We start from the raw sequence: 8,195 nt of genomic DNA, 5'->3' as shown, positions 1-8,195 counted from the left end.
TACTATCCAAGGTTCTTGTAGGGATCAAATGAGATAATAATTATAAAGTACCTGGCAGATAGTAGGTGCTATGTAAATGCTTATTTCCTCCTTCCCTACCTCCCTTTCCAAAGTCATAAAGTAATATGGTTCAGAACTGGTACCTACCTGTGCCTTAATGATGTAAGTGTCAAAATAAGTGACAAAAAATTAAGATATACCATAAAGAAGCCTTTCTCACTTGGGTGCCAGTGTCTTGGGAAGGATGAAATCAAACTTAGCTCAAATATTAGTCATGGGGGCAAAAAAATGAGTTCATAAATCTTTACCCAACACTTTTTTTTATACAACTCCCAAACTTATATGTTTGTTTATTTTTCTTATTTAGGAAAAAAAATATCTTCCCATCAGTAAGTTATTAAGAAAATGGGACTGAAGTATTCTTTGTTTGGGCACCACCACTCTTAGTTCCAGAATGAATATCGGTCATAGGCCTGTTTTCACTTTGCAATTCTATTACCTCTTTTGCTGGAACAGGCCAGTGTAAGACTGGGCATTGGATCAAGAACCTTGATCCATTATCTCTTGGTCTTTCCAATTGCAATTACATTGTTGTTTAATTTCAAACACATTTGGTGCATAACAACTAAACACCAGATTCTTTGGGTGGCCTCTTTTGGAGATACCTCTCAAATCAAGCCAGTGAGGCTTAGATAAATAGAAAACATGGTCACAATTTCTGTAAGGACAATAGCCCAAATTATCATTCAGGGCTTCAGACCAGAGAAAATCTATTCTAGAGATTACATCTTTTTATAACTGCTTTTTAAATTTGTTTCCTATACTTTCAGACAAGGTACATGGGGCTCCCAGAAAGACTGTTTTCTGGAGATCTCAGCCTAAATTACAGCTGTTTTGGCTCAGTTAATAGTAAACTCTTCTTTAACCTATTTTAAAATTTTAGTTCGTGGGGCGGCTAGGTGGCGCAGTGAATAGAACACCAGCCCTGGAGTCAGGAGGATCTGAGTTCAAATTCGGCCTCAGACACTTAACACTTACTAGCCATGTGACCTTGGGAATGTCACTTATCCCCCAACTGCCCTACCCTCCCCCCTCCAAAAAGCAAAAAAAAAAGTTAAAAAAAATTCTATGCTAGGTGGCACAGTGAATAGAGCACCTGCCCTGGAGTCAGGAGGACCTGAGTTCAAATCTGGCCTCAGACACTTAACACAAAAACTAGCCATGTGACCTTGGGCAAGTCACTTAATCCCAATTGCCCTCCAAAAAGCAAAAAAAAATTTAATTAAAAAAAAATTTTGTCACTTTCAACCATGGCAACTAAGGTGGTGACGGCTGCCAGTAGCACCGCAAAGGCCATCTTAAAGCTAGGGGCTATTAGCCTCCCTTGGGAGCAAACAATTCCTCCGTCTGCCAAGTATGGAGGCTGACACACCATGACCATGATTCCTGGGGATGGCATTGGGCCTGAGCTCATGCTGCATGTCAAGTCTGTGTTCAGACATGCCTGTGTGCCTGTGGATTTCGAAGAGGTGCAGGTGAGCTCCAATGCTGATGAGGAAGACATCTGCAATGCCATCATGGCTATCCGACGCAATGGTGTGGCTTTGAAGGGAAACACTGAAACCAACCACAATCTGCCACCATCTTATAAGTCCCGTAACAACATCCTCCGCACCAGCTTAGACCTTTATGCCAATGTCATCCATTGTAAGAGCCTGCCAGGTGTGGTGACTCGCCACAAAGACATAGACATTCTCATTGTCAGGGAGAACACAGAGGGCGAGTACAGCAGCTTGGAGCATGGGAGTGTTTCAGGAGCGGTGGAGAGCTTGAAGATCATCACCAAGGCCAAGTCCCTGCGGTCACCGAGTACGCTTTTCGCCTGGCCCAGGAAACTGGGCGCAAGAAAATGACCGCCGTGCACAAGGCCAACATCATGGAACTAGGAGATGGCCTCTTTCTCCAGTGCTGTAAGGAGGTGGCTGCAAGCTATCCCAACATCACTTTTGAGAGTATGATTGTGGACAACACCACAATGCAGCTAGTATCTCGGCCCCAGCAGCTTGATGTCATGGTGATGCCCAATCTTTATGGCAATATCGTCAGTAATGTCGGTGCTGGCCTAGTTGAGGGCCCTGGGCTTGAGGCTGGGGCAAATTATGGACATGTATATACAGTGTTTAAGACAGCAACTCGGAACACAGGTAAAAGCATCGCCAATAAGAACATCGCAAACCCTACGGCCACCCTGTTGGCCAGCTGCATGATGCTGGACCATTTGAAGCTCCACTCACATACCACCTCAATCCGGAAGGCCGTCTTGGCATCCATAGACAATGAAAACATGCACACTCCAGACACTGGGGGCCAAGGCGCCACCTCAGAAGCCATCCAGGATATCATCCATCACATCAGAGTCATCAACGGACGGGCCATGGATGTCTAGCCCTTGATGCCCTGCCAGCCAAGCGCCCTCTCCACACCCCCTCTGGCTGTGCTGCTTATTTATTGCCCCCCTAATACCTGCTTGTCAGATGGTCTGGGGAGACGGCTCCTCCTCCTTGATCCAAGTGTGCATTCTTTTCCCCTGATTCTTAGCTTATAAAATAAACAACTCTGTCCCCTTTAAAAAAAAATTAGTTGATGAAGTAATAGGGAAATGTAGCAATCTTAAGAGTATATCCCTTAGTTGTAAGCCTTGTTCTCATACTTTACATCTTCTGAATTTTGGCTTAGGTTATAAATGGGGTTAGCTAGAGACTGACTTGAAGAATCATTTCTGTCCTTCCCCTTTCAGAATTCTCCTTTGACACTCTCTTTGTTCTGTGCCACCTTCTGTATGACTGATATTCTCTTCTGTGCCCATCCTGAATCCCTAACTCGGGGACTTATCTTTCTAACTGTGAAGCCTCTCCTGCCCTTTACTACCTATTGTAGCATGATTCAGTGGAAAGATCATTGTTTTGGAATAAGAGGGGATGGGTTTGAGTCCTATCTCTCCCTAACTACCTATATTATGTTGGACAGTCCCTTCATCTTTCTGGGCCTCCATTTTATCATCTATAAAATGAGGGGGTTGGACTGAATGGTCTCTAAGATATCTTCCAGCTTTAAATCTATGCTCCTAAATGCCCTATTTTCTGGACTGGCATTCTATGCTCCCCCTTCTCTTCCACCTTGCCCAGCCACTGCAGGTTTGATAAAACCATGATCTTCCCACTTACTCTTACATTTTCTATTGTTTATTCCTTCAGGGATATGCATATTAGAGATTAGCTACTCCAGTCTCCCTCATTTGATGGATGAAGATACTGAGACTCAGAAATGCACAGTGACCCACCCAAGGATCATCCAAGAAGGAAGTATTTGAATACATTGGATTGGAATATATTCCTCTGAGTCCAAATTCTGTGATCTATTCATTAATCCATACTTCCACATGTGTTTACTAAAGTGACAATGAGCCAATTGAATAAACAAAGCTGCCTACAAGGGGAGAGGGACAAAAGAGAGCCATAGGGTCTTTCTTTTCCTTTCAGGTAAAATGTGCATTGTAACAGTAACCTTACATTTGAACTGAGACAAGATATTTGTGCACTGCTGGCAAAAGTTTGGAAACTTTCTCTTACCCCCTTCATATCTGAAAAACTGGGCCTCTTGTGTCCATCAGAGTTTTTAAGCCTTCTCTGCATCACCTCTGATGCATCACAAAATAACTATGTGTCACAGAGAAGAATTTCCTAGCTTTTAAGATATAGGCGTTAATTAGAAAACTATTCCTAAGTGGCATCCCTCTTTGTAATTGCATCTTAGGTGGTGTCTGTCTACCTTTCCTTCAATCTTTCCCAATATCAGTTCTTTTCCAGTGAATCCTGTCTTCTTATTATGTTGTCAAAGTATTTAAGCTTTAGCTTCACTATTTGGCCTTCCAGTGAATAACCTGAATTAGTTTCTTTAAGTATTGATGATTTGGTCTCCTTGCTGTCCAAGAGACTCTTAAAAGTCTTCTCCAGCCAGCACCGTAATTCACAAGCATCGATTCTATGATATGGATATATGATATGGATATTCTAGGATATGTTTTCCTTACAGTCCAAATCCCACAGTCATACATTGCTACTGCAAAAACTATAGTTTTAACTATATGGACTTTCTTCTCCCTCTATTTGCCAGGAAGTGATGGGACCAGTCGCCAAGATTTTAGTTTTTTTGATGTTAAGCTTCAAACCAGCTTTTACACTCTCCTCTTTCACCCTCATCAAGAGATTTCTTCATTCCTCTTCCCCTTCTGCCATCATATGCTGTCATCAGCATATCTGAGAAAAGAGGGCAGAGAATAAGATGGATAGATAGTATTGTGGAAACAATGAGCATGAACTTGGACAGACTTGGAGAGATAGTTGAGGATAGAAGGGCCTGGTGTGCTGTGGTCCATGGGGTCACAGAGAATCAGACACAACTGAACAACAACTGCCTTGCCTGCCCTTAACTCTGACTGAGACTGGTTGAGGGTTTGGAGATGTTCCTATTTCTGAAGGTTTATTCCTCCTGTTCTCCAAGGCTAAGGGGACCTGGGCAATTGTTTGTATTTCTTCCACTTGTAGGGCTTTTATTCCATTATTTCTTCTCTCATATATTAAACCTCTCCTTCTCCATGGTCTCTTCTCTCCCTTTCCCTTCTTTTCCTAGGGAAGTTTTATTTCATTTTCTAAAGTGTAGTAGCAATGAAAAGACAAGCTTCTAACTCTTAACAAGCTTACTTGTTTAGGGAAGGAGCCACCAGAGTAACAAAGGCTTAGGGAACTTATATGCAGAAAGTTGTGGGAGAATCTAGGAGTGGTCTAAGGGAGGAGTTTGGGGAGAGTCTTCAGGAAAAGTCAGATGAGGTCAATGAGTGACTAAGGGTGGGAAGTTGCTGGAGGCTACCTGGACACTACAGACAATGGTGGGCTAGGCCATTTCTAGGGTGGATTGATATTTTGATAGGCTCAAGGGAGGGGAGTTTAGTAACAGAGGTTGGGCCCAGCCACAGTGTAAGGCTTATGGCCTCATGCAAATGCCTCATCAAATAGGACGATTTAATCAGAATTCAAGGGGGGTTCCCAGAGCCCATACCTCATCAAGACTATGAGTGGCCATACACTGGTGACATACCGACCAGATGCACTTTTTGATGGAGACAGTGGAGCCTCATCTAGAAAAACTAAATGGCACTATATCCTTATTGTATATCCTTGCTGGGTTTGAGCAAAGTAAACATCTTTGGGTCAACGTCTCATAAGTGCCTCATTTGCTAGCATTGCACCTGAACTAAGAACGTGTTGGGATGGGGGGTAGAGGCAGAACCAAATGCTAACCAGAAGCCAGAGTCAGGCAAAGTTAAGGATGCTGTTGTCACTCTGGATACAATCTCTTTTCGATTAAAATAAATACACAAGAAAAGTCCAAAGGAAGCTTCAAGATATCATTTTAATGCATTTTATGCAGAAATCAAAAAGAAAAAATAGATGACAAAGATTTTTCAAATGCACAGTTGTTGCAGAGAAATTCCATTATAAATCCCAATGTGTTGCTGATGGATAAGCATTTCTCCCTTCCTTTCCACTTCTTCTGTTCCCATGTTGCTAAACTTTTTTTTTTTTTGCTCTCAAATTTCCAACCCATTTCTTTTTGTGACTCACTTTTTTTTTTTTACGATGAATACAACAAAAGTGGAAAGAACTTAAAATGAAAAAAAAAAATGCCACTTGATAGACAAACCTGATTATCATTGCCTTCTTTGTGGTTATGGGAAATTCTTCTAATTCTGTCCAGAATCCTGCTGTCATGGGGATATGGAAACCATGCTTAGCCAGAGCTTTTCTATTGAAAAGTCAGATTTTTCTCCTCCCTATTTATTTTTATGGCTTCACATATGAGAGGCAGTCTGGTACAATGGAAAGGATGCTGGATTTGGAGTCTGAAGACCTGGCTTAGAAGGCCAGATTTCCCTTTTTCTGCCTGCTTGACTGTGGGGAGTCACTTTACCCCTCTGGGGCTCAATTTGCTTTCCTATAAAATGAGAGGATTGGCATTAACATCTCTTCCAGTTCTAAATTTAGAATACTGCATGGTATGTATGTTTGTTTGTAAGACAGAAAGAAGAGAAGAGGAGAGAGGGGAGGAAAAGAGAGAGAAGAGAAAAGGGAGATGTAGAGACAGAGAGAGAGTTGGAAGGGTTGGAGATACAGGGAGCATGTCAGTCAACAGTCAGTCAATAAGCGTTTTCTGCGTTCCAGGTACTGTGCTTAGAGGCAAGTTCAGTGGATTGAGAGCTGGACCTGGAGTCAAGAATTCTTGAGTTCAAATTTGGCTTAGATCCTTACTAGTGGTGTGATCCTAGGCAAGTCACTTATCCTCTGTTGGATTAATCCCCTGGAGAAGGAAATGGCAAGCCACTCCAGCATCTTTGCCAAGAAAATACTGTGAGCAGCATTGGTGTACTATGGTCAATGGGGTCATGAAGATTCAGACATAACTGAACTACAACAACTAGGTACTGTGGGCGTGCAAATAAAAATGAAAAGAAAGACAGCCCTGCCCTCAAGGAGTTTACATTCTAACAGAGGAAGACAGCATGAAATGGAGCTAAAAAGGTAAGGGAGACAGTGCTCTCGAGGAGGCATGTTGGTAGTCTCGGGAGTCGGAGGCAGAGCCAGCAGAGGAAGGAAGCATAATTACTTTGGTCCCTCTTCAAAATGGAGGCCCTGGGAGGAACTCATCAGTGGGAGAAGGTGCCTGCTGCTTCGTTTGTCCTTCGTTCTCAAAGAGGATGACGATGCCAAGGAGGCAATGCCTCCTGCATGTGTGGCAAGGGCAGCTTAACTAAAGTTCTAATGCTCTAAATCTGTGATCTTGGGGAAAGGGAGGGAAGGGAGTAAGCATTTCAACAGTAGCGACTGTACCAGACATGGCGCTAACCACTTTTTACAAATGTTCTCTTGTCGGAGCCTCACCACAGCTGTGCCAAGCGGGTGCTGTTATTCTCATTTTACAAATGGAAACTAGGGGCAGCTAGGTGCCACAGCGGATAGAGTGCCAGGTCTGCAGTCAGGAAGACTTGAGTTCATGTCTGGCACCAGATACTTACTATCTGTGTGACCCTGGACTTCACCTAACCCTTTTGCCTCAGTTTCCTCATGTGTAAAATGATCTGGAGAAGGAAAATGGCAACCCACTCCAGTATCTTTGCCAAGAAAATCCCAAATGGAGTCATAAAGAATCAAATATGACCGAACAATACAACATGAAGGAAATTAAGGCATGCAGAAATTAAGTGACTTGACTAGGGTCACATAACTAGTAAGTATCTGAGGCCAAATTTGAACTTGGGTCTTCCTGTTGCTAGGCCCAGATTTGTATCTACCACACCACCTGATGCCTTGAAGGAGCCTATGATCCTTTCTAATGATTAAGAGTTTTTCTAAGGTCCCTTCCAGTTCTGATCCATAAACTTATTTCATATCCATGAATATTATAGCCAAGCAAAGTAACATGGTCCCTTGTATTCCAGAGGAGGGCTTTTCCTTTGCTTTTAGGAAATGTACTTTAGGAATTGTTCCTCTAGTACAGAACCTAGATGAACTTGCACTTGTCAGTTTTCCTTCCTGATGCTTTCAAGAGCTGTCTTGTCCCTCTCTCCTCTCATTTTATAAAGTTTCTGTCACATGGTGAACCAAGCTGCCAAAGAATGGTCACAGACTGGGCTGGTAAAGAGCAGGAAATTTTCTTGGCTTTGATGATTTTCTTCCAGTGAAAAGAAAATTGCTAATAAAACACAGAACTTGTCAGTACCAGCCCACTAATAATAAAACTTCACATTTTTGTCAGGCTTTGAGTTTTACCAAAGACTTTTCTTCACAACTACAAGTATCATTATCCCCATTTAAAAGATGAAAAAAACTGAGGCTGATGGAGGTTAAGTGACTAGCCCAAGGTCATACCATTAGTATAGCGTAAGAGCCAGGATTTTAATTCCAATCTGCTAACTCCAAATTCAATAAGCCTTCCATAACATCTGATGGCTCCTTTAAAGAGATGAGTAGGAGAGTGACATGGTCAGATTTACACTTCAGACAAATCACTTTGGTAGCTGTGGGGGGAGTGGATTGGAATGGGAAGAAATTTGAGGCACGGAGAGCAATTTGGAGGCTTTG

General features: G+C 42.5%; 1 pseudogene; it reads left to right on the top strand.

Annotated features, from left to right (window-relative positions):
- Positions 1 to 1,304: 1,304 nt before the first annotated feature.
- LOC138143177 (isocitrate dehydrogenase [NAD] subunit gamma, mitochondrial-like) lies at positions 1,305 to 2,518 on the top strand (annotated as a pseudogene).
- The last annotated feature ends 5,677 nt before the right edge of the window (positions 2,519 to 8,195 follow it).

This window comes from Petaurus breviceps, unplaced genomic scaffold (assembly GCF_028583685.1).
Source record: "Petaurus breviceps papuanus isolate PSGF00001 unplaced genomic scaffold, PetGlider_PUasm1.0 138, whole genome shotgun sequence".
NCBI lineage: Eukaryota > Metazoa > Chordata > Mammalia > Diprotodontia > Petauridae > Petaurus > Petaurus breviceps.
Note: the sequence above shows the minus strand (reverse complement) of the source record. Positions and strands in the feature narration are given on the sequence as shown.